Source organism: Corvus kubaryi, unplaced genomic scaffold (genome assembly GCF_017639235.1).
Source record: "Corvus kubaryi isolate FWS band 111438036 unplaced genomic scaffold, C.kubaryi_AGA036_p1.0 68, whole genome shotgun sequence".
Taxonomy (NCBI): Eukaryota; Metazoa; Chordata; class Aves; order Passeriformes; family Corvidae; genus Corvus; species Corvus kubaryi.
The window spans coordinates 15,394,478-15,419,965 of record NW_024582056.1 but is presented as its reverse complement, the minus strand read 5'-3'; positions in this window follow the sequence as shown (position 1 = coordinate 15,419,965).

Genomic DNA, 25,488 nt, shown 5'->3' with positions numbered 1-25,488 from the left:
TTTTTGGCAAATCAAATTTCTACTGACAAATGTAAACAAATATTGTCAGGACTTTACTCTTTGAATGCTGTTTCACAGGAGCAAAACAGGTTTTGGCAATATCTCTCTCACATTGTTATGGAGATTTGAAACAACATGTTCAGTTTGGAGTATTGTGCATTTTGTTTCTATTGTGACTATTTCAATAGATCAAAGGGAAAATCTCCCCCCAGCACTTGGTTTGGTCCTGTTTAAAAGGAGAAATCTGTAAATTTTATTTGCAATTTGTCATCTCGATCAATCTCTTCTGACAGAAAAGAATACCTGTTGGCTGAGGTGCCTAATGCTGAGGCCAAATAAGATTAGGGAAGATAGTATTAGCTTGCATATTCCAGAGCAGTTCATGGTTTATGATAACCATTGAATAATCAGCATCAAATCAGTGTCTTCCTGCTAGTAATTTGCTAACAAGCTCCCACAAAAAACCTGTTTCATTGAGGCTGTGATAAGCCATGGGCATCAGGAGACAGCATTACTGATGAGAGGAACTAGACAAACCCATCTGTGCCTGAGTTTATACATCAGTTGAATGGAAATAATATTGGTTATTTATTTCTTTTACAAGTCTTTTGCAAATTTAAGTGGTAGATGTCCCTACATGGTTAAATAAGAAGAACTGTACAGTCTTTCTATTATTGTGGCACATCTGATAATTTTCTCGGCTTTAATGATTATTTTCGTTCCTGTCAGCTGTCATTTTGCTGTAGATATTCTGAAAAGTTATATATGGTAAATCTGGCTGTAGGTACTTTTAGCATCCATTTGAGTTTGATGTTATTTGTTTATGGAACCAAGTGCAACCTCAAATTGAATAAAAACATACATTTATTCTTACTTTGGAGAGAATGTCTGCTACCTTACTGTCCTATGTTCAGAATGTCAGATGATAGCTGTTCCTCACCTGTTCGCAATGAAGTTCCCTCAAGGCTCTATTTCCTACTTCTGGCTCTGTCTGATCTCTTCAATATGGCCTGAACATTTCTTTGAACTTCAGTTCTTCATTACATTTCATTTCTAATCTGATGGTACTGAGTCATTGATTTCTTTTCATGGATTTGAGCTATGTTCCAGTTCAAGACATGATTGGAATTTCTTTCTCACACCTACTAAATTTTGCTCACTTACAGATCGACTCCTAGCCACAAGTTATTAATCTGGGCATGCAAATCCACTAAGGGTGGCAATTATTCTTCTTTTCACCATCCTTACGTAGACCCTTATCTGATGTTTGCAGGCAGCCAAGAATGTCTGCAGCACATTTTGAAAACCTTACAAAAACTGCAGTTTGATCCTTACTCCCATTGCTGTTCATGTGTATGCCCAATTCACTTTACTCTTTAAATGTCTCCATAGGACCCTGCAGAGAGCATAGCCATTGTTTCTTACCATTTGGATGTCCTTTCAGTCAGAAAATTTTGGATCCTGTATTTAAGTCAAGACCCCAAAAAATCAAGCTTTAAGTCTGGAAGGGAAAATAACAGCTCAATTATTGCTGATGCATGACATTACTTGAGATATTTCATCACTGGCTATTAATCTTATCATCCTTTGCTTCTGTTATTATTGTGCTAAAGCACTCAATAGGCAAGATGGGGATTACAGAGGGACCATGAACTTGTGCATTTATCAACAAGGAATAATTGAGGAATAGTTTATAACGAGTGTATCTGTTCAGCATAATATAATTTTATTTTTTTGCTTCAGCACACTATATATCAGTTCAGTATTTGTCAGCTTCTCATCAGAAATGTAATTTAGTGCTTTGTAAAAATAATGAAGAAATGAAAGAACTCTGTGAGGTAGGAAGACGACCCCTTAGATATAGTTGTGAGTATCAAATACAAGCAAGATTGCAAATCATATTTTCCAAGATAATGAGGTGCTTAAAGATTCAGAAAGACACTTTGCAGGATTGTCAGATGCAGATAGGCACTTGGCTTCCCAAGATGCACAGAGTACAGAGATTCGAGCCCAGAAAGAACATGGGGGCTCTGGCTTGTGATACAGGAGTATCCTCAAGCAGAACCTGTAGCTCAAGCTAGATGCTGGGACTCTTCACATATTGCACAGAGTTGGGAGCTTCAGGTGAGGAAAATAACGAAACCTCAATTAAAAGGCAGTCAGGCAGCAGCAAGCCTTAAGTCCTTCCTTTGATGGGCTGATCTTTTCTGGTTTTGACTCTGTAATGAACTGTAGTCTCTTGAAGACTATTGTGTGAGGCTACACTTCAGAGAAACAGAGGAGAATCACTCTGTTTTTTCAGAGACAAGTTATTAGTTCAGCAGGTGGGCACCTGTGATGCTTTATATCAGAAGCCTGAGCACAGACAGACTTTAACACATATACGCCTACTGAGGATTTTTAGAATCCACATTTTAGACTTAAGTGTCTTAGCCAATCTTAGTATGTCTAAGTCCTTTAATGACCTGAACCTAAGTGGTATTTTTTAAAGTTTCCTAAGTCTTTGATGTTCTTTATGGGTGGTTATGTAGACCTTGGGGTAACACGAGACTTTTGCAACTCTGGGTACAGTTGGGATGTACAAACAAATGTGGAGTTAGAGTAGGGATGTGAACCAAAGGCCCTTCTGATCTGAGTATTTACATATGGAGTCTAGTTTTCATGAATGCTAAATAATATGTTAGTATATATGACCTCAAAAAATTAGTTCCCACAAATGTAAGTGCTGCTAGAACTCCATCACTTTTATGTTTCCAAAGAAACAAATGTAAAAGGAGTGTGAGATTGACCCGTGCACCATTTAAAACTTTATAGGATTATTTACATTAAAAATGTGCAGTGTTTGTTGGACTGTAACTATAAATGTAGCTTTTAAAGTATCTGAGACCCTGGTCTAATTATTTATTGTTCTAGGAAATGACTTTTATGAGAGCTGCACAGAAACTAAAGACTTTTGGTTCTGAATCTCGACTAAAGCTCAGCAAATAGTCCAGAGACAGTGACTTTCTGACTTATTGCCCAATCTCGAGAACAGCCTCAGTGACAAAAGGGGTTACCTCAGATGAGAAAGTCAGTGGTCATCACTATGAGACTTTTTTTCTCAGAGGCCATGCATGTACTATAATGTCAAGTAAATTTCTCTGAGGGACTGCAGCCAGTTTTCCCAATTTGGTGACCACTGCTTGGAGAATCTTTTGAAAACTCTTTACCAGAAATGTTGCTTCTAATCCACTTTTCAGGATTTCAGTACTCTGAAATTGTTAACAGAGTCAAAAAGATGCTACTGACCCACGAACAGACAGCACTGATTGTTTCTCCACTCTTTGAGATAAATGGGGCAGGACACAATGTCTCAAAAAAGCAAACCAGAGCCCAGCACAGAAGACAGAGCCTACAACTGGTGATGTGACTTCCTTGTGCCATGAGACTCTACCGTGATGGTACCCATCTGTGAAGGCAGGTAATGTAAGAACAGCTCTATCAGGACACATCAGAAATCTTTCTTTTCCAGTAACCCATCCCTGGCATTGGCATCCAGGGGGTGCCTAGAGGAAGGAGCACAAGGATGAGAAAACCTTGCAATGCTCTTTGCCAGCAGACCTTCTCTGCCTCCACTGGTTTACAGCTGACTGCCTCTTCCTTTCTACTCTATACCTTTCAAGGGATCTTCTGGCACAAATTTCTTCACTTATGTTTTTGAACTCAAAGAGCCTTTGGCAACCAGGATTTGGATTTTGAAGTCAGGGTTCTCTCAGGTTCTGTGCCTGCTGTGGAGCAGGAACATGCTATCTGGTTAGAGCAGTACCTTTCAGTCCTGTTTGATTTCCAGGTCCTTACACATTTGTTGTATAGCAAAAACAATCCTACTGCTGATTGACTTACTGTTCTTAGTTACAGCTTGGGGGTTCATTACCAATAGTCTGTGGACTCCCAGTAGCCTGCTAACCCCTGGTTTTACTCTCTAATGTCCCTATGACCTCTCTTAGAAAAAAGCTGTTAGTCTACCATAAATTTTTCTCAAAGAGACCTGCTATTACACCACCAGACCTTTACACTGGAACTATTCATGTTTCCAAAAGACATTCCAGTTAAGTAATAATGTATTAATTACCATTAGCAGTATGTAGGAATATTAGTTAGACTTCTTCTGTCTTAAATTGAGTTTGATTTTTCAAAGCAAAGTTAATTAAGAATACACGTGAATTATGCAATCTTCAAGCATGACAAATTTTAAAAAAAGTAATTAGATTAGTTTAAGAAACCTGTATTTTATTTGTGATCTGTAACACCAAAAAAGTGACTTGTTCTTTTCAGTCTTAGTTTCTATATCCATAAATTTTATGTGGAAAGTATTTTGATATATGAATAAAAAGCCTTACATAAAGACTGAATACTGTTCTGCTACTTAGTTGGCAAAGACGCATTATATAAATGTATCAAAATATAGAAATATAAAAATTTCTATGGCAGGCTGAATCATACCATGAAACTAATTTCTTGAGAAGGCCCCTACCAAATGCTTTAGACAGAAATAAATTTCAAGTGCAGCAGGCAGAAAAGCCTGCTTAATGCTCCACTGAAGTACAGAGTACTAAAGAGTATTTTCATTCTGTCTGGTTATAATACCAAAGCCATACTATTTCTTGAAGACTCAGTGGTATCTTATGGCAGTAACTTTGAGAGGTTAATCAGGCATTGTGAAGAAGATGTGGTTTTTGTCAAGGTTGCTTTCCCATTTGGTGCCTTCCTTTACCTTCCCACTATGACAAAGCAGAAAGCTGGGGGCCTCCAATGCACAGAGAGTGTTCATTATTTTCTAAATGGTTTGTAAGAATTACCTACTGGAGCTCTTTTACCTGCGTACTTGTTTTGCAAAGAGAAGCCAAAACAAATATCCTGAATAACAGTAACATATTTGGTTGTCTTCTGTAGCTGAAACCTTGTGTAATTTAAGATCTTAAACTGCCCAGACACTCAGTGGCTGGGGCAAAGGGACCTAAACTTCACATTGTTTACAGAACAGTGCTAAGAGCTGCACCAGAAAGGGTTACTTTTTGATATGAAATAATCTATATACTTCCCTGGTATCAGTGACTGTTTAATAATTGGTTATCCAAGACTTGGAAAGGGGAAAGTTATAATCCTTGAGTGAGCCAGTAATGAGGGCAACTGTGCCCTGGTAAGTAAAAGACCGTAAAATGGAATAAAAGAAAAAATGTACCAAACAAGTGACTCAAAATCACATCACTCATTGGAAAGCCCTCTTAATTTCAAGAGGCACATACACAGGCCAGCTAAAATCTTCAGTGGAGGCCAATCAGCACATCCTTCCATTAACATGAATGACCTAATGATGATATAATCTACCCGAGGACCTGGCCCTGAGCATTTAGCCGCAGGTTAGATCTGGTTTTGTCAGTTTTTCAGCCTAATTTTCCTGCTTGGACACTTGGAATGACTCTCCTCTAAGCACACAGTGTTTTCTGTGTCATAATTTTGAACCAGCCAGCAAGTTCTGTATGGCACCAAAACTAGTGCTGGAATGAGGTGCAAGCCAGGGATCCCAGCTACGACAAGCAAATGCTTCTGAACTCACGAGCTCATTGTCCAGAGCTTGTGCTAAAGAACAAGCCCAGAACACCTGCCAAAAATCATAAGACACTTGCACAGCTAGAAAGAAAATAAAAAAAGAAAAGAATAAAAAATCCCTAGACCAAAGAGTCTTAAAACTATTCTGAAAAGATTAAATAAAATCACACCATCTCCAGGCTGGCTTTTCTTTTTTCCCTCTAAAGCAGCTATTTAAAACACACCACCCCTCTACAAATACCCTTTTCCATTGTGATGTCTCTCATTTTTGGGGCCAAGGAGCTTGAAGAAAAGCATGAAATCAGGCAAGGACAAGGTGACTCAAGACAGAGTGGTTTGCTTCCAAAGTGAAAGCTCAAGGGTATTTCATGACTGTAAATTCTTTTCCTCTTACACATAGGCCTGGTGACAACTTACATGAGAACAAAACTGTTCTAATCTTGGACTACCTTTTCTCATCTCAAATATTGTCATTTCAAGCCTATTCAGTTCAAAGTAGCTAGAGGACTGCTGTAGCAGTGCTTTCTTGGACAAGCAGCAGGTACTGCAGAATCAGGTTGAGGGTGCTGGTAGGGAAAGGCTGGGAGCAGCCTGCATTGCATCCTCCCTCCCTCCCCATGCCAAGTGAGTGAGTTGCACAGGAACAGCCTGAATAAAACAGGCTCATGTGTTTGTATTTTTTTGTCTTTACAGGTCTGGGGACTGTGCTACCCTCACTGCTTTGTTGTCCTACAAGAGGAGGGGTTTGGGTGGGATGTCAGAGGCTACAGGCGCTTTGATTGTTCACCACCAGCTTCAAACCCTTGCTGGGTAGTTATGATCCATCAGCCTTCTATTAGGAGGAACTTTATTATGATAGTAAGTAAGAAAGAGAGCCTTTCTCTACAGAGGATTCCAGGCACTGTGCTGCTACCAATTGCAACATCCCACCTGAATTCTCATAGATTTAAGTGTGTTATTCTTCCCTTTTGACTAATCTCTTTAGTTCAGTCTCTCCCAGCAGTGCCATTGCTGCCTGGCAGAGAGAGAGGAGAAGCTCTGATTATTACCTGTAGTTGTGGGCATCTTTTAGGCAGGAGAACTGAGCATGCCAAAATACTCTTTGGAAGATATACGTGACATTTTGTGTGATACTGTGTTGTGTACCTTTTAAAGCTCTCCTGCAAATGAAGAACTAGTTAATAAACATTTGGGTTTTTCCCAAGTTCAATACATCTAGTTTATAGTAATATAAGATACAGACTTTGAAATCTATATCTATGGGCAACTTTGGAAAACAATACTCTTAGGAAGTGCTGTTTGCAAGGGAGGTGTTTGCAGAAGCACAGGGCCTGGGGAACAGCTATAGTGTTTTGGGCCCAGGTTTGGTGCCAGCTGAGTTGTGTGCACCTTGCTTTGGGCTTGTCCCCTCCACAGAGGGTGTGTACAAGGCTGAGAAGTGGGGAAATGATGCAGAAGGGAGCAGATGAGGAATGAACAGAAGAAAGATGGAGGAAGAAGAAGAAGCATTTGTAGAAATAGTGTGACAGAAAGAAGAAACCTACTGAGCAGAACTTTGGTGACAAAGGAGAGAGTAACAGAGGGGACAGAGATGAGAGGTCAATATGCTGCAGAGCACAGCAAATAGAGCATATGATGGTAATGTGGGCAGGTGGAATACAATCACATCCTATTGTAAGCATGGAACACAAACCACTTTTTATCCATCTACACAACATTGGAGCGCCTGCTGTGGCGCTGTTTGCCACGTCTGCATTTCCATATGCCACATGCCTCCGAGTTGCCACGAGCCTGCTGCCTATTTGTCCTGACTGAGCACCCTGACCACTTGTGTAATTACCATCTAGTGAATCCAGGCTCACAGACAGGCTGTCCTGAACTGAGTGGAAAGGACCTGAGCTGAGTAATGAGAGCTACAGAGCATCAGGCATTTTGAAAATTTATGGGAAAATGAAAGTAGCATCTACTCCCATTTATTTTCAGCTATAGAAAAGTTCAGAGAATCTGCTCCTGATCCAGAGAAGACTAAGTATAGAAAATAGTTGTTTTGGACCAAGAATAGAGCTTCCTGTGGAGTAGGGCTTTTTCAGCCTCTATTTACTTTGTAGGAAGAAAAAGTTTTATTCTCTTGGTAACCTCCTTTTTCAGTTACTCGGCAGTTAGATACCCTCGTAACAAACATGCATGTTTGTATATGAGCCACTGCCACTCTGCCTTTGAAAAAGGTCCCAGGTAGATTAACTCCTTTGCTGGATTGTCTGGAAGATGACTCTTGGAGGGACCAGCTGGTATGTTAGATCAGAGAGTATTGTGTGCTTTTTTTTTTTCTTCTTGCTCTATCTCCTATCCTTGGCTTCTGATTAAGAGTTACTCTCTCTCCTGCCTTCTCTGGAGATAACTGTTCATTCTCCAAGCTCTTGAGCCTGGCAAGTTTTGTCTGCCACAATATCTTGCATGCTTACCACACAGATTTTCCCAGGCTCTCTTTGCTCCAGTCAAAATATTTGCAGGAAAGCTGACTAGACATCACTTCTGTCTCCCTTTTACCTTACATGACCTAAATTAGTACTTAGTTATACTCTTCTTAGTGGTATAACGTGGTGAAGGCAATTTATTTGCGATTTCCTAGCATGTTTGCTTTTCATTAGTGAAACTAAGAGATACTAAAAGACCTCCAATTGGAGACATATAATTTTACCAGGGAAAAGACCAAGAATCCTTTAAATCACATATGTATGTCTAAGCTGTTGCATATGGATGTATTTAAGCTTTTATAGGGATAGACTTTTTTTACAGTTAATGTGTTACTATAGCAACAGCTGTACTTACTCTGGTTCCTTTTGACATTCAGACTTTAATATCTGGCAGCATTTTGGATGGGTTATTTGGGGGCTTTTTCCCTCCATTTTGCCTTGTTAATAGCAATGAAAATTAAATATTGGGACAGATTCTGTTCATGTTTAGAGAGGTGCAAGCTTGTTCTCAGCTGAAGAATTGCATAATGTGATCAGTAGCAAAACTTGGCCTAAAATATATTGGGAAAATCTCTGGCGAAGATGAGCCCTTACCTTGCAAGCTTTCTGAAATGAGCAGCATCAGAGAGCTAACAAGAAAAAGTTCTTTTGCTTTTCCAGAAAATAGGTTTGTCTCAGTAAAAATAAAGCTTGTACTGTCTCTCTCTTCTTTGCAGAATAGAAAGTAGTTTATGAATATTGATTGAAAATACCTTTTGGTATCATGATTAGATGTTATCATGTTCACTGCTTTGTGGCTTAGAACTCACGGATGTTCAGGAGTCTAACTAAGCAAACTGGGGAACAGCAGATAATACTTGTCAGAACTTGGTGATTAACCCAGGGAGTAACCATTTGCCGCAGAAATGATGTTGATGAAAACAATTTGGCCATGGTGGCTGTAACAAGCTGCGAAGGCTTGGCATTCACCTAGAACAGAGAATGGGCTACAGAGAAATGCTGTAACTTTTACCCCTGTGTATTTTCACTGTTTGTGACACACAGATATATTACCTTTCTGCTTTAGCAAACAAAAAATCTCTAACAATAGCCTAGGAAAAGGCATTTGTTAACATATCAAAACATACATCTGTGTATACAATGCAGTATAATTTCAAGGCCTTTTATTGATAGTACAATAGCTCTGTTCATGTTTCTGGCAGAGCTTTTAGAGTACATAACACAGTATAAGAAACAGGTGGGACAGTAATTTAATATTCCTAGTGGCATACTTTAATATCAGAAGAGGCCACTGAGAGTCTTCAAAGAAGTCTCAGAACAAAAAACATTTACAGAGATGATATGTAGTGTCTACCAGATTTTGCATCAAAGCATGTTTTTAAAGACCACTATAAAAGAGGAGAAAACAACACTTTTATTGGGAAATCTGTCTTTACAAAGGAAAAAGTCCATCTTCATTGCATTATCTAGGCAGCAGCGAGGAAATGTTCCAAGATCTGGGATAAGTTTACAGAATGGTAGGTAAAACATTTAGGCATATAATTCATGTTAACACTGATCTCTCTCAAGTGGTGCAGTCACCGACCAACTTATTAGAAAGTGTTCTCCTCAATTCTAAAGTTATATTGAAAATCATAAAAAAACCCGGTAAATTATTAAACTGATGAGAGAGGAGCTGGATGCTAATTTCCTGTTTAAAAACAGCAGGAGTTTTACGTTTGATACCCTGCTGTAGTAGCAGTGCCATTGTAATAATGATGACTTAGGAATCTAAGTGATTTGCAGGGCAAAATAATGTGTTTCTAGGCTACAAAGCATTGCTCATATCTTAAAAAACATAAGGACTTTCAGCCTTTCATGTGTGGCTGAGTGGGACAAAAGCTACTGCTTAAGTCAAGGGCCTGTGATCTTTCTGGCAGACTGGCAACCTTGTCTTCCTTCAAAAGACAGTGCTGCTGCTGTCTTTCAAGGCAGTGCACCTCCTTTTCACCAGATGGTTTGCTTTAGCCACTGTTTATACCCTCGTATCTATTCCTGCACTGAACGAGGCCAGGGTAAGGTCTTATTAAGGATTGGTGGTTTTATGAAAGAAATACACTGGATTTTTCACTTGGAAGAGAGTCTCCTTCATGTACGGTTGTACTGTGAGCAGCTACCCAAATGAAAGGTGTGGTGGGATTTCATTTTTTATTGCCCTTCATTTCCTTCTGATTCAAATATTTTCCATTTGCTTACTCAAAGCCCTAACCAACCCTCTAACCATCAACCATGAAATATAGCTTCCCAGTCAACGCCCCCCACTTAAAGAGGAAATAGGTCTGTCACAAACCCAGTAATAGGAGAACTATTTCTGTGGTCAGCGCCAGTTACCATCCTTTTCCCCTGAGAAACAGGCATTTCGCTTGTTTTGTCACACAGCCTTGCCTCAAGCTGAGAGCTAATACAGCCTCACAGTGGCCATCAAGATGGTACAGACACAGAGCCGTGCAGGTGTTACAGTGCGGATACTGTAACACGCGTATCAGACAATGAGGTCCGTGGAAAAGAAATATATGGACTGATTCTTGATAGATGTTTTAGAGAGATGTTGATTTCTCCAGCCACATGGTCGGGGCTCTGCCGAGGAACTGCTCAATCACGGGACCTGAGGGTCCTTGCCTTGGCAGGGGAACACAAAACAACCGATGGGGAACGAGGCTGAGCAGGGGCAGGGAAACCCCGTGTCTCCCCCCCAGGGCCCCTCTCCCAGGACCTCACGGCACAGGGAGGGACCCCAACATTTCACCCATTTATTTTTAAGAAAAAGAGATTTAAAACTTAACATTGAAAACAATTGGATAAACATGAGATAACAAAAACAGTTTCAAAACAAAACAAGCCACCCTCCTGAGTCTTTAAATGTCCAAAGAGATTCTCTGGAACATCCTAAGGCTGACAGAAGGGAGACAGGACTCTCCAAGCATGCTTTGTGGGGAAACTGAGGCAGGAGAGAGTTTCTTCCATTTGTACCTGTTGGAACTCTAAACAACAATAGTTAATTTCTTCCCTCCCCCTCTTCATCCCCCACTCGGCATTGGAAAGGGATTTTTGGGGAAACAATTGGCAAAGGCATGGTTTTGTGAGGGAAACCATGGGTGAAAAAATGGATTGGGAATACACTGGGGATAATAGGATATAGGGTAAAAGGGAAAGGTGGAATTAGAAAAGGGAGACTGTAGGGACTGTTTATAATGTGGATATTGTCTAACATGACTACGATATTTAGCATATATACTGCCTTTCACAAAAACACCATCAGGCCCAGTGACCTCTACTGCTTGTAACCCTTTTCTACCTTGCACAATTTTGAACTCTACTACTTCTCCATCTCCTAAACTTGGGATGTATTTTTCAGGGTTATTCTTTTTAATAGCAGTTCTATGAATGAATATGTCTTCTTGCTTGTCACATCTTGTTATAAGTCCATAATTTTGTTTAACATTATACCATTTTACTGTTCCTAAAACCTTGACTATGATGATTTTTTCCTTTTTCCGAGTGGCTGCTGTTTTCTGTCTCGCTGCATTTTTGCTTTCTCTTTTGCTTTCGCTCACTCCCGTGTTGGAACTGCCAGGGCTGCCAGGGCCATCAGGGCTGCTCGTGCCTGCGCGCTCTTCCCAGGGTCGCATTCGGGGCTGCGCGGTCCGGGCCGGGCCGTGCCGCTCAGCTCCCCGTGCACCGCCGCCTCCTCTGCTCTCAGCTGTGCTGCTGCTGCCTCGGGCCGTGCCCACGTCTCGGCCGGGCCCCCGAGCGATGACTCCCCCGTGCCCTGCTCCAGCGTGCATTTTGGCTGGGCGCGGCTCCGCTCCACCGCAACCACCACCAGCCGCTGCCCATGCGCTGCCCCTCTTGGTCAGGTGTTCATGGGGCTCACTTCACAACGTGCTGCGCGGGGCCGGGCGGGCACCACTGGGTCGCGCTGCTCCCGCCGCGCCTCGCTCCGCCACCGACACTGTGGCTCGCGTCGCTCCGCCCGCGCACAGGAACTGCCTCGCTGCTGCTCGCAGAGGGCTCGGTGCACATGGCCGAGGCTGCACAGTCCCTGAGCCAGGCTTCCCTTCACAAGGACACAGCTGACATTGCTCAACAGTCTCGGTAATTAAATAATATTCACGAAAATATTCTTCCATTGGCATATATTTTGACTCAGAAATTAACTGTGTCCAAACAGTCTTCCAAAAGTCTTTGGTAAGAATCAAATCCCAAGAAACGTAGAAAAAGTTCTTAAACAACCATGAAAGGAAATGTTTCAGTTCCTCTTGAGCTTGAATTAAGCTGAAATTTACAAATCATTGTTCAAGAATCTTTTCAAGTTTAAGATAAATGTCTATATGTGGCTCTGAGAGCCAAGAGTCTTTCCACGGTTCCTCCATAGTTTAGAGATGGAACAGCAAAACAAAACCAAGAAGAGAAATCCAGAGTTTACTCACAAATCAGTTGCTGTCCTCAGGGATCGGGGATCGTTCTGCCTGCATTACCCACCATTTATTTGTTACAGTGGGGATACTGCAACACGCGTATCAGACAGTGAGGCCCGTGGAAAAGAAACATATATGGACCGATTCTTGCTAGATGTTTCAGAGATGTTTATTTCTCCAGCCTCATGGCCGGGGCTCTGCCGAGGAACCGCTCAATCACGGGACCCGAGGGTCCTTGCCCGCGCAGGGGAACACAAAACAACCAATGGGGAACGAGGCTGACCAGGGGCAGGGAAACCCCGTGTCTCCCCCCAGGGCCCCTCTCCCAGGACCACATGGCAGGGGGAAGGGACCCCAACACACAAGCCCAGTGTTGGAGATGACGTTCAAGCGTCTCTATTCATCACCAACAATAAAAATTCTGTGCGCTGTTACTAACCATCAATTGTTGGTATTTCTGCTGCTGACAGGCAAAACTGGATACATTCTAGTTCAGCATACCAAGCCTGTGTTGCTTTCTCCAAATTAAGAGGCTTTTAAGGGAACTGGATAAATATTAAGATCTCTGTCAAACACCATTGGTGAGTATGATGTAGAGCCATCTCAGTAATTATCCTCAGTTTATGAAACTGAATTATTTGATTTATGTAAGTAACGGCCATGATAGCCTTCCCAAGTGCAGTAATTATAATAGTAGATAACCACCAAAACCTATAAATATCTTTGGAAAAACTGCAATGTGCACGTCAACCTCCCATGCCTCTACCCCCTCCTCTTCCTTTTTTGAAACCTGCTTTATGAAAAAGATTATAATATGACATTAAAATAGCAATTATCTTAAAAAAAAAAATCAGTTTGAGATTCCATATTTGAATAACAAGTCATGGTGTATTTTCCATATTCAGGGTGCAGTTCCCAGCAAGCTAATGCCAAGACATGAGAGCTCATTTGCAAATGGAATATAGTGCTGTGTTCATTAATGCCTCCTCTGGATGTTTCCACGAGACTTATCTTCTGCCAAAATATTGGCATAACACACTCACCCAGCAAACTGTTCATTGCAGGTAAAAATGGTTAATAAATATATGGTTTACATGATATAAAACATCTATTCTAAATTACATTGAATAATCAGGAAAAAAACCTCAACAGAACAATTAAAACTTTACAGCATAAAATTTTATCGCTCTTTCCAGTGTGAGGCAAATCAGCTAAGAAGTCAACAGAATAGTATTTTCTTGCTGTCAGAAAGGCATTCAAAGCACTTTATAGTGATCTTCTCTGAGGAAGAGTAGCAGGGCTGTGGGATGCTGAAGGCCAGCCCTGCTCCAGTATCACTGGGGCAAGAGCTGGGGCCATGGGGGCAGCCTTCGGGAAAAGGGGCGGTAGAGCCTGCAGTGCCCTCTGGGCACAGACAGTCTGGTCTGTATGAAGCTGCAGAGATTTCGGAATCCAGCCTGATACACAGGTCAGCAGCACATTTGGGGAATTTCAGATTTAGCCTGAAAATAAAGAGAAAAAAAAAAAAATCTGAGGCCAAAGTTCCTTTTCAACATGATAGCCCTTCTTGCCAGACAGGATATTCTAATGATGTTCTTCTGCTGAACAATATGAAACATCAAACAAGTCACTTTACAATAACATGGGTGGATCTAACTGTCTCCATATGCACATTTTTACAGCATCATTGTTCAATTAATACTTTATATGGTTAAAAAAAAGAGTAACAAAAATATTTCATCTGGAAGTATGATCAAAGATTTGCTGAATATTGTGGAAGTATATAATACAGGACATAAGTCAACTTCTTTTTCCAAAAATGTCTTTTGGTGTAATATCTTGAAAGTCTTATGGCTTTTATTGCAAAGACTATATAAAATGCCTGGGGAGGAGAAATATATATGTGTATGTCTCAAATCATCCTGAAATGCCTCAAAGAGGGGGAGGAGAAATAGAAAGTTATATTAGAGTATTGTTCTCAGCTTTAGCAATGAAATGAGCATGATGTAATATTGAATAGTTAGAGGGTTACTGTAATAAAAAAAAAATTTTAAGGAACAAACTCCTGGAATTCTTGACTTTCAGCTGTTAAAGTCATACCTTCTAGTAAAGAATGGGAACATCTTATCATCACAGCAATAATAAGCCTGTATATTAGAAACATGAATTATTAATACTAACTTTCATCTATTTCTACTTCAATGAAGCAATATAGATCAGAATTATGGCAGAAAAAGCAACTCTTGATGTGACATTTCTCATTCTATGCCACATTTCACATGTACTCAGGGTGAATGATAAAGGTTTTGGCTACCTGTAATTCCCAGTGATAATGCAGCAGAGACAGTATCAACTCTGTGGTCTCCTTCCAAGCACAACAAAGAAATGTAGATTAAAGGCAGTCCTGGGATTCCTGATTTCTGCATTCAGAGCTTGGCTCTATCACCAGTGTGATGTGTTACAGGGAGCAGATACACTCCATACTTTCTTACTGTGAGCTGGAAAAATAGGATAAATATTTCTCTGTACCATGATGGTGGGATAAAAAAGAAAAAAAAAAATCACCTGTTGAGCAAATGAAGAACAGAGAAGCAGACAGAAAAAGTGTAACTGAACTTCAACTGAACCCAGAGGTTATTCTTATCTTTAGATGGTTGCAAACACTGATAAGCTGCAGCCTTCCTGTCAGCTGCAGTGCTGAAGCAGATCCCTTGGCATAGGGTAGGTCTGAGGGTCCTCTCCTATGCTGGTGTAGGACAAAAGTTGTAGAGCCTGAAGGCCAGAGCACCATATTAGACCTGGCCTACCACCAACCTGCAAATGCATCTCTTTCAGATGAGAAAGAAGAATTGCTAAAGATACGTCTGCTCAGTGGATTCAGGGAACGCAGGCATCTCCTGTATTTTGAATCTGTTTCCTCCAGGGAGGAACAAAACCATGTTTGAAATAAAGGAAAGACAACAGCTTTCCAGATCCATTTTTTCCCCTGAAGTCTACAGAGAGAGAAATATGGTAGGCTCAAAAATGCTGAAAACAGCAATGCAAAATAAAGCTGATTGATCCAGAAGTTTTACTATGGTGAAAATGAGTGAGGCAGATCAATGCTAAAAGTAAAAAAATCCCAACAACCTAACAACTATAAATTTCACTTTCTTCCTTGTGTTATGGTATAAACATCTTTTAATATACATATGCACACTCTATATGAGTCATTTCTATCCCCCTGGTTGTCTGTCCCTAGGGAAAATTTATGTTTCACAGAATTTTTGCTTAGTTCTCTGTGGTTTTATAATTTTCAGTTTTGGACTTTTGGGGGTTTCATTTATTTTGTATAACCCACAAGTTGGAATTCCTTGTAACAAGAAGTGTTTTCTTGATATGTTATCAAAGTCGTAACAGGAAAAGTTTTATGTTTTAACTATGGGTAAGATGCCAGAATTTTGTCTGCTCTGGACAAAAAGTATGGGTCTAAACAGACCTGATGAAACATTTATTTTCTCCTCCTAGCAAGAGTATGGATTCAGCTGCATATCATTTAAGGCAATAAAGTTGAGGTACCCCAGAAAACACCCATTTCATGAGAGATGCCATGTTCAGTACAGGGACTACACGGTGTGATTATAAAGTCTGTTTTGCTGCGCTCTTTTGAATCCCAGTTTTAGGCTTTGCTAACACTCAGACAAGATCAAGGTGTCTAGAAAAGGTCACCTGAAAAAAAGGCCACCTGAAAAAAAACCTCCCACATTATTAAGTATAACAATGCTCTTTCATTTCCCTCAGTCTAAAGCCAGCTTGAAGATGTAGCAAGGAAAAAAAAAAGGATTTTTCAAAAAACTGAATAATACATTTAGTATGTTAAACATTTTCTAATTCAGCACTTCTCTTGAATACTTCAGTTGAAAATTTATCCTCCCCACACGAATGTCCTTGGGATGGGCAACTTACAATATGTGAGATATGCACTCCTCAACACACTTCAAAATGAAGCCTATCTATCTCTTTCCTCAGCCCAAGCTTTCTGGTATCCAAATCTGTATTGCACCTGAGTAGACATTTTCCTCCTGCAGACATCTGTCTGCATCTCTGTTGCAGTGAAGCTGGTCATGTAAATCATGTGAAGGAATATTATGCGCTTGATCTGCTCTTCAGATGTGCCTTCTCCTCCACGTAAAGAACCGAGAGGCCACGGGGAGGAGACTGCCAGGAAAGGTGATACAGCTACAATATACTGTTGGCATCGGGTTAAAGCAGCCCCTTTGAAACTTACCCAGGGAAGGGAGGCAGGGAGGTGAAAAGGAAAGCCCAGCCACTGGCATCATGCAAGCCTTTCTTCTCCTTCGGTAGAGTGGGGGCTTACATACCAAACTTGAAGACTTTTAAAACTATTAAAACATCCCTAACTACTACAGCTGGTGAGGGGTCAGTGGCTCTGACCGAGGAAGAGGTGACCAGTCCGGGGAGATGGTCCCGAAAGGAATGGCCTTCCCGAGGCCCGGTGTCTTCCCTCAGCTGCTGGCAGGAGGGCCCTTGCAGAGACTGTCAGCTCTTTAGTGATTATCAGCTCGTGATTCCAGCTCAGCTCTGCAGGGCAGCCTCCAGGCCAAGCCAGACCAGAGAGAGACGAGAGGCTCGTGTGGCTGTTCCGCACGAGGATCCGTACTCCGGTGAAGGGAAGGCCAGGGACAAGAACTCTCTCTCTCTCGCAGGGGCAGAGGGCTAGCTTTTATAGGGATACAGGGGGTGGGTGCCAGAGGGTAAAGGCCAATGGGTTACAAAGGATCTGCATAGGGTCTCCCAGAGGATTCTGGGTCTGTCTTTTCTTGCCGTGAGTAAAAGGCTAGCTGCCTTCCCAGGGAGTCCTGCTGGGGATTGTGCAATCTCTTATCTCAGCAGACATCCCTCCAGGGCAGTGGCTGGGCATACCCTACAGCTAACTCATCTAAGTATGGAGACTTGCTCTTTATGTCATGCTAGTCTTTTCATTTCCAGGAAGGAAGCGATAATGCAAGGGTAATTTAAGCTTTGCTATTCAAAAGGCTTTTTTTAAAATCATGATTGAAAAAAATATCAAGTCCGTGATAGAATCTGATGAATGTGACACCTGCTAAATGATGACTTTGGACATCTCTCTCCAATGGTAGAGCATACTTGAGCTCCTCATATATTCTGAATGAATGGAAACACACAGGGATTATCTGTCAGGTTTTGGTGGCAGCTGCTTCTCGTTTTCACCCCTTTTCCACACACACAAAGGAAGACTATAAAGCCTTTTAAAATACACTAAATAATGACAGAAGAAAACATATAGTTTTCCAAAGAAAATATGATCTTAAAGAAGATTTGTTGTTTTACTCCTGCAGGAATGACAATTTCAACAAAATAGAAGTAGGATTGTTTCCATCATGGCATGTTTTTATTAAACATAACACCATGAAATGGAGTGCTGGGGAGCATCTGGGCCATCTTCTATATGGGGACAGAAGTGACCAGGGCCACTTGAGGAGCATGAGTCTTTACTGATGTTAATTTAACTGCTTGTGAGACTCAACAGATACTCTTTTTCGCTTCCTGTTATTCTTAACACATAAAAATCAGGATTTGCAGATGGATATTTTTTGGCACTTTTGAAATGAGACTCTTTACCTGGTAAGGGAGAACAGCCCATTATGGCCTTTACCAAATGCAGCAAAGGAAGTGGAGCAGCCCTATGGCCCAAAATTTGGTCAAAGCAGCTCTGAAAAGAGTTGTCTTCTGGATAAACAATTCTTGCAAATACTTCCTTCATTATGTTTTGCTGTGCAACTGACTTTCCAGATAGGGCTTGTCGTAGCAATAAAAATATGTAGCTATGAACTCCACGTTGTCATTCTAGCTCTGCTGTTAGTGGGACAGCAGAGGAGATAGTGCAAACAAATAGCTGAGCCCTCAAGCAGGCTAATGTGCTTGAAAAAATTCCCTTCACTAGAGTGAAAATATTCCTCTTCTGTGCAATCATATTTAATACTAAATTAAATGTGATTCTCCAAGGCCAAGCTGAAAGTCAGTAGGACCTTTCTTCTTTTTAGTCTAGTAGCCTACTAAGGTTGTTCCCAGTTCTGATCTACATCCCCTATTTACTTTAGACAAAAGTAAAATAAAAAGAAAAATGTAGTCCATCTCTGAAAATATTTTTAATGTTACATCCACTCAGAATTACAGTAAAGAAGGAAATATTTCCCTCATAACATCTAATGCCATTTTTCATCAAACATCTTCAGCTGCAGCCTCTACTACACAAGTGAACACTTATTTATCTATATCACTCATATACCTTGACATCTCTTAATTCTCAATAATCTTTCACCAGGGTGGTAAAAGGGAATTTAAACCACTGGAAAAAAACAAAAACATTTTTATGGTAACTATAGAGTCTGATTCCCAAGAGAAATGAGAAAAATTGGAAGTGATACTTTACATCAGTTCTTCAGCTGTAAGTATATCAAAGGAAATAGGGAAATTTTTGACTGTCATTTGGCCTTAATAGCCTTCTGTGGAAGCAATCATCATTATTCCTCATGCAATTCATACTTTAGGATGAAGAAGCTTACAATACCCCCTTGACTGAAGTACTGTCTAGAAGTCAATCAAAATGGACTGTGATTTTCTTGTGTGCATTTTGTAGTCTTTCTGTTAATTGATTGTTTCTTCTGATGTCTAATTGCCTTAATTTCTTAAGGTAGCATTTGTACTAGTTTGAAAACAAACCAGTGGGAGGCACCAAATGAGAATAACAGTTTAATGGAAATTAAAGAAAAGGGGAAAAAAAAAAGTAAAAGAAAACACTGTCAAACTGACAGAGTCAAGGTACAACCTGACACCCTGTTAGGCAGGGTGGTGGTAGCAGTCTGGTAGAATGGTGGCTGCAGTCCCCTGAAGCGATGATCCTGTAGTAAGACAGTCTGCTCTTCCTCAGGAAGTCCAATGGTGGCTGTGTAGCTCCCATCCTCTGGAAATCCAGTGGGAAGCCCGGTGTCTCTGGTGTTCAGCCTCAGATTATATCCACGATGGGATGCTCGGTTCCTCCCTCTAGGTGGAGCATCTCACAATGGGGTAATGAGTCATGAGGCAAAGTGTTGATTAGGTTCATTAACAGCAGATAGTCCGGAGGGAGTTATCTCTGAGTCAGGCGGCAGGACAATGATGGGCCATTAACAGCAAGATAGTCTGGGGGGAGGAGGCAAGGAAACACTGCCTCACCTGATTTCAACAGCTGATGGGGATGGTAATAGAATACACTGCAACCCAGGACAGCATTCAAAAGAAGAAAGTTTTAAAACAACTGAATCTGAAGTTCTTTTGGCCTGGTCGTCAAATTGCTACACAGGGCAGATCCAACAGATTCAATCTGGCACAGAGTCAATGAAGTATTTACAGCACTTCCCTACCTTTGGAGGTCTGACACTCATACAGAATGATATGTACGTTTTTTATTTTCTACTTTATAAGACAAACTCTGCTCATTTTTTTAACATATCCTAACAAAAACTACAATAGACCTACAGATCATCTGTATATTAGGATATGAACCTGTTTAAAGAGATGTTTACATTCAGAGACAATAAATGCCAGATTGTATGTAAAACAGACTTCAAGCAAGTCTTCAGCTCATCAAGTGCAGCATATGGCTGATTTACAGCACAAAATAGCAGGTCTCATTTGGTGAAGTGTAGCTTTCCAGAACTTCCACCAACCCGGTTTCTTGTGTGTTTTTCCTTGATGGTGTGGCCTAAGACACAATAATTGGGGTTTCTTAGTCTAAGGAGAGTAGTCTTCAAATACTTATGGGCGTGCACTGTCTGCATCTCTACAGTAAATAAAAATATGTGTCTGGTGGTCATTGTACAGCTCCACATGTGAGACTAACAGAGCTTCATAAAGACTTGTTTGGGAGGCTGCAACATCTCTGGGAGACATGACAACAGACTAGATACAGTTCTGCCATGGCTCAGGAAAGACTGGTCCTGCTGTGGGGTAGAGTGCTAGACAGGATGGCTCTGGAGGTTTTTTCCTATTTTGTAAGACTTTGTCTCATATTTCCATAAACTTAATCAATTTTCTGTATGGCAACATAAAAATATCTGAGTTACTTCTGCTGTGTCCTCATTTACTTCATGCCACCAGCCTGGAACAGGGTACACATGCAGAAAATACTGAGATGAAACTTGACAGATTTGTTTTGCTAATTGACTGCTCATCCGGTGTCTTATTTCTACAATACAGTGCTTCAGGTGCAATTTAAACTACACCTCCATCTCTTTTTCTCTCCACTTCAACTATCAGTTCCATGCAAATACTGCTGCTCTCATATCTGTGATGAAAGCATCAATGAGGTGAGAGTTTGCCAAGTGCTCATGTCTCCTATACCAAAGTTTTCTAGAAAAGAGAACTCTTATCTGTCCTCAAAGTCAGGATAAAGCACATAGGAGGTTTAAATGGGGGAGAGATCTTTTGAGAGTATTCTTCAGATTTTCCCTTACTTTAAAGAAATGGTGCAAATGACAGAACAAGTGTGCCAAAGTATTCTTGAGCATCCCTCACCCAATGTTTTCTCCTCAGAGGTCTGAAGACATGATATGCAAGTGCTGTGCAACATTCCAGAAACTGCTGGCAGCATGCTGCAGTGAATTTATTTCCTTTGCATGGGCTTATTACCAATTTTGCACATAGCTTGTGACCTGCTGTTTCCCTTCATGGCAAGCAACCAAAGGGAATGTAGGTCCTTAATAAGAAACAATCCATTTTGCAAATGGACCTCGGAGTAGCTTTAAGAGGCAGCAGGACTGCAAGTGCTGATGCTGTGAGGATGCCCAAGAAACATACCCACTACATAGTTTTGGGTGTTAAGTACTTAAAAAAAAAAACAACAAAAAGAAGAGACATGTTGGCTCTTGTTAGATATAAGCCATAATAAGGTTGTTTCTGCCATTTGTTGCTAGACAGAACCTAAAACTATTCAGTGAGATTATCTGAATAACTTTGTCCTTAGAAAGCAGCTGTTCACCAGATGTGCTGCAACCCATACAGTAAAATTACAGGTAGTTATATTCCTTTCTTTTTAAGCCACAAAAAAAGTATTGATAGGTTTGAAATCTGGCTTGAACTATCCTCTTAATATTGCCTTTTATAGAGAAATAGAAAAAATAACATTTACACCATAAGTATCCATTAGCAGTCGCATAAAACCACGTAAGCATACTAATTACTTTAAATATGTTATGAAGATTCCTTTCATAATGTGCTGGCCACTGTGAATAGGGAACTGATTAACCCATGAAAACTCTCCTGTGATACCAGAAATATCTGCCTGCAACATTCATTCTACAACTGTCAACATGGGAAGACCAAACAATGTCATCTACATAGACTTCTATAAGGCCTTCAACAGTGTCCCACAGGACATCCTTAACTCCAAATAGGAGAGACATGGGTTCAAAGGGTGGGCTATTTTGTGGATAAGGAATTAGCTGAACGGACAAAGCCAGAGAGTTGTGGTCAATGGCTCTATGTCCAGGCTGAGGCTGGTGATCAGTGTTGTCCCTCTGGGCTCTGTCTTGCCCTCAGTGCTCTTCAATATTTTCATCAACAACACAGAAAAAGGGATCGAGTGCACCCTCAGCAAGGAAGCTGAGCGGGGCAGCTGGCACAACACAAGGATGGGATGCCACCCAGAGGGACCAGGACAAACATGTGAAGTGGGCCCACAGGAACCTCATGAGGTTCAACAAGTCCGAGGGCAAGGTGCTGCACCTGCATCAGGGTAGTCCCAGACATGAGCACAGACTGGGGGAAGAACTCATTGACAGTCCTTCCCTGTGAGGAAAGACTTGGGGGTTCTCGTGGATGAAGAGCTGGACATGACCCAGCCATGGGCACTGGCAGCCCCGAGAGCCAAACGTGTCCTGGGCTGCATCCAAAGCAGTGTGGGCAGCAGGGAGAGGGAGGGGATTCTGCCCCTCTGCTCTGCTCTGGTGAGACCCCACTGGAGCTCTGCATCCAGCTCTGGGGTCCCAGCACAGGAAGGACATGGACCTGTTGGAGCCAGGCCAGAGGAGGGACGCCAAGACAGTCAGAGGGCTGGAGCACCTCTCCTGTGAAGAAAGGCTGAGAGCTGGGGTTGTTCAGCCTGGGGAAGAGAAGGCTTCAGGGAGACTTTGTAGCACCTTCAGTGCCTGAAGGGGGCATATAGAAAAGAAGGAGTGACTTTTTACACAGGCAGATAGTGACAAGATAAGGAGGATGGTTTTAAACTGAAGAAATTCTTCACTGGGAGGGGGGGAAGACACTGGAAAGGTTTGCCCAGAGAAGTTGTGGGTGCTCCATTCCTTGGAGTGTTCAAGGCCAGGCTGGATAGAGCTTAGAACAACCTGGTTTAGTGGGAGGTGTCTCTGCCCATGGCAGAGGGTTGGAACTAGATGGTTTATAAGGTATCTTCCTACCCAAGTCTTTCTATGTTTCTGCAATTTTATGATTCTCTTAATTCTGCAAGAAACAACTTTGATATATACATTTTTTACCATGCAGTACAACATATTTTTGATCAAAATACTGAAGACATGCAAGTTACCTGGACACTGTTATATGGGCTTGTTTAAAGTAAATTAATGTTTTATCAGTAATTCCAAAAAAATTCAGAGCAATGAGGCATCATATAAAATTGAGAAGGGTTTTGTAGAATATGAAAGTCTGACAGAAGTGGTCAAAGAGAGAGATAATTTTTCAGAAATAAAAATTATTCACCAGACTAAGCCAAGGATACCTAAGCCTGACAATTCATGTGTATCACGGTGTGTTAGGAAAACGTATTTGTTTGCTGCAATTCTGTTTTCGTTCTTATTTTAATTTATCTTTCTTAAATTTTTTGTTGTAAGTTTGAAAATTCAAAGTACATCTGTAATAAAAAGAAAGATCCATAGCTTCTAAAAAAGACAAAAAATGTTGAGCAAATGACAGAAAATGAATTTGAGAAATCTGCACAGGATAACTAAGTCAACTGGACAGAGGTATCTCCTATAAATGAATGAAGCTGTCAGTGAGCTGAAGAAGATACTTTTAAGAGAAAGGTCCAAAGGATGGTGATGAACTCAGAATGTTCAGGGTCACATTAGGGACATTCCCGCAACAGTATCTAGAAACCATCCAGAGAAAGATACTATCCTTGTGGTGGGATGATGAACGACAACGTGTCCCAGTTCAGTAAGTTTGATAACAAGTTTCTACTATATCTACATTTTAGAAGTGGGGATAAAGGGACTGACACCAGCTGGCAAAATCAGCCTGGCTGAAGTTTCTTGTTCACAAATTTACAAGGCAACCATGAAAACCAAATACCTGATGAAACACAACTTTGCCAGCCAAGATGAACTTGCAGGTGAACCTAAGGGGAAAACCACATTGCACTAGGAAATCTTAGTGTAGGAATTCAAGAAGAGCTCAGAAAAGCTTTGGTCTATGCAGACTTCAAAAAGCTTTTGCCTCAAGGAATTCTTGGCTACCTACCTGTCACACCCTGGCATAGGCTGAAAGGGGTGACTACAGAGCCTGTTTCTCCATTCTGCAGATGTGTAGATGGCAGTCTGTGAGCACCATAATCAGACTCTGTATGTGTGTGTGTGATCAGTTTTTCCTAGATCTCTGCAAGACCCAGGAATTGATTAAAAGTGAAAATGTCATATTCTGGAAACGTATTCGGCAAATGTGTTTGATGACATGAGACACTCATTTCTACCTTATCATGAAGGAAAACTATAGCAAGGCCCCTTTGCATGCAAGAAGGCTTTAGAATAAAACAAAAATACGGAAAGGCAAAAATTTGGCTTCAGGTGGGGGCCTTGTAGAAGAATTAGAGGACAGCACATGGCATCAGCTATGCAGAAGCATGGGGTTATGGTTTTCCTTGGGACATCCTAAAAATGCAGCAGACTAACCTTCATTTTAATAACAGGCACAGCGTAATGTCTGTCTTACAGAATGTCTTTTAGGTTGGATTTGGTCATAGCAGAAATGGGAAAGAATTCTGGCAGTAAAAATCCTATAATATTTATCTCCCTGGAACGATACTGCAGGCTGATAACGCTGATGTGTGTGTGTTTACATTTGTGTCTGCACATGTACTTGAGCACCTGCTCTAAACAAAAGCCTGTTCTCTACTCAGAATTCTGGAGCTGTCTGACTAACAGACCACCTGGCTACACCCTCCTTCCAGGCAGCTGTAGAGAGTGATAAGGTTTCCCTGAGCCTCCTCTTCTCCAAGCTAAACAACCCCAGCTCCCTCAGTGGCTCCTCATAGGGCTTGTGTTCTAGACCCCTCATCAGCTTTGTTACCCTTCTCTGGGCACGTTCCAGCATCTCAACATCCTTCCTAAATTAGGAGGCCCAGACCTGGGCGCAGCACTCAAGGTGTGGCTTCACCAGTGCCGAGTACAGGGGAAGAATATCTTCCCTGGTCCTACTGGCCACACTATTCCTGATACAGTCCAGGATGCTATTGGCCTTCTTGGCCACCAGGGCACACACATAGGCTATGCTCAGTCTGCCCTCAATCAGTACCCCCAGGTTCCTTTCTGCTGAGCTGCTTTCCAGCCACTCTGTCCCCAGCCTGTAGTGCTGCAGGGGGTTGTTGTGACCAAAGTGCAGAACCACTGGGTCTTGTTGAACCTCATGTTGTTGGATTCGGCCCGTCAGTCCAGCCTGTCCAGGTTCCTCTGAAGAGCCCTTCTACCCTCCAGCAGATCAACACTCCCCACTACTTGGTGTCATCTGCAAATTTCCAAATGGTAGATTTGATCCCCCCATCCAGATCATCAGTAAAGATATTAAACAGCACTGGGCCCAACACAGATCCGTGGAGGACACCAATAGCAGCCAGCCACCCACTGGAGGCAGCACCATTCCCCACCACTCTCTGGGCCCAGCAATCCAGCTGGTTCCTA